The sequence below is a fragment of the Mesoplodon mirus genome (assembly GCF_964341445.2).
Source record: "Mesoplodon mirus genome assembly, chromosome: 5".
Classification (NCBI taxonomy): Eukaryota; Metazoa; Chordata; class Mammalia; order Artiodactyla; family Ziphiidae; genus Mesoplodon; species Mesoplodon mirus.
This window is the reverse complement of record NC_138980.1, coordinates 118,193,547-118,195,965: the sequence shown is the minus strand read 5'-3', so window position 1 is coordinate 118,195,965 and position 2,419 is coordinate 118,193,547.

The following is a 2,419-nucleotide window of genomic DNA, read 5'->3' as shown; positions in this document are numbered from 1 at the left end:
AGCAGGCCCCTTATCTAATTGTTAATACTTAGATGGCTTTTTGATATTCTAAGAACTCCTAGTGAGGAAGGTGGAATAAATCATTAAGTGAGAAGGAAGGCTTCAATCATTAGCCACAACTCCTATATTATAGGCTTCTTCAACATGCCATTCATTAACCTGGTTTCAGTAATTAACAGAATTATAGAAAAATGTTTTAAATGTCCAAAGCTATACATAACTGCTACAAAATCATTCATACTCAGATTTTCTTACTAAGACTTGTCAAGTGCTTCATTTTTTCAAAAGCCTGAAAGTATACATAATTGAGTGGTGTAATAAATACTAAATTCTCTAGTATTGTATTAAGTATGTAATGTGAATGGAGATATGTTTGCCATTATTTTCATAAACCAGAGAGTCAGGAAATTTTATAAAGTTGACATCTTTGTGTCATGTAATTGCAGATAGATGCATATAATTCCATTTAAAATAAAAAAGAATTGAGTTTCATCACTTAAAAAAATAAATTCATTTACTTAGCATGAATTTTACATTCAATGCAAGACATTTATTTCTGGAACTTGGATCACACTCACTGTGTTGTATATGTAAAACCTTCATTGACTAGTATATACATTTTAAGTTTATTATCTTTTGCCTTTACACAAAACCCTTGGCAGACTAGTCTTAATGCATACATGTTGGAGATAACTGAGTCTGTTTCTTGTCAGTTCTAAATTTAAATGATTTACTTTTCTTGATGGTTGAAAATGCTTGAAGTTGGGGCATTAGGGGGTAAATTCAGGCCATTTGTGCTTCTTCAAAGAATTTAGAATTTACATGATAGATGAAAGGTTACTAAATACTGTTCACATTCTGGATTTAGAGAGGCAAATAGGAGTGCCCATCCTTAAATATATTAACTTCATATGAAACATCTAGTTTGAGAAAATGAGTGTGGGAGGAAGTGGGAAAAAGGGAAGATTAGAGCAACATATTTGGAGAGAAAATGACAAAGACCTTTTATATTCTCATGGGAATGAAACAAAGAGGGGAAAAATATCAATAAAGCAAGTTGCAAAGAAAGTTTGATGGCCTGAAAATAAAAGCATGAAGAAAAAAAGTAGAGCATGAAATTCAAATGTACATTTGTTGCCATTTATTTTATCATGTATGTTTACCATAAAAATACAGATTTAAAAAATAAAAGGAAAGAGAAAAACACTGTCATTCCTACCCCTAGAGAAAGTCATTCTTAGTATGTTGGTATATATTTTTACAGTCTTCTCCTAAAAATGTGTGTGTGTGTGTGAGCACACACACACATACACACTTACACGTAGAGGATTTTTTACACTAAGGGATCTCATTCTATCAAGTGTTTTGTAACATATTTCATCACTTAATATATTGTGTGCATCCTTTCATGTCAAAAATCGACTTCAATATAAATTTAATGGCTGCATAAATATTCCATTTTGTAGAATAAACAAATAAATGAATTCTATCAAAATATTCTGTAAATTGATCCCTCACAAATTCCATTATTAAAATGGAGCTACAGCCCCCCTACACCCTGAATGACTGAAAAACTGTGGAAGCAGAGGCATCAGTAGGCTAGAGTGCTGTTGCATACAGGAGTGCTTTGCTTAGTCTGAAGGATCTACAGCACTCCCACAGCCTCAGCTCACTGTTCAGTTTCCTGTGTCTGATGTTATTCAGTCTCTCTCACTTCCCAGATGCCTAATTTCTTTTGCCCAACCTGGGGAACATCTCTGTTTTTCTCAGTGTCCTGCAATGTTTGATAGAACTGGATTCAAATATGGTACTTCAGTGGCTGATTCCCCCATCTAATGCATGCACGTGCTTCACTGAAGACTCATGGTCTTGGGGGAGGGAATAATTTAAAATGCATCATGTCCAACTCTAGAGAAAACTGATAAAATATGAATGTTAAGCTTTTTAAGGGTGTGATTTCAGTTTGCAGGTAGAGGTGAAATGGAGAGATATTTCCAAGTGCCCTTGAAATAATCAGAAATAAGCAGTCAACTCTTTTGCATACATGTGCCTCTTATCTTGAACAAGAGACCTGTTCATGCAGACCTAAGTGGAACTTTGGAATATCCATTTAACTTAGGTACCTGTGTAATATACATTAATCTTAGAGGACACTGATATGATTTGTGCCGTGCTGTCCTTTTAAATATGTCATTACCAAAGTGGAAACAATATACTTATCCAATAACAGTCTATGGGTTAGATAAATTATGTTGTATTCGATAGCAGAATACTCTCCAATTATTTTTAAATGGTATAATAGCAAAAATCTATAATTTATGTAAAGATGTTCATGATGTATTTTTTTGTTTTAATTTTTTATTATTATTAAAATTTTTTAAATTGAATTTTCATTTTATAGTTGACTTACAATGTTGTG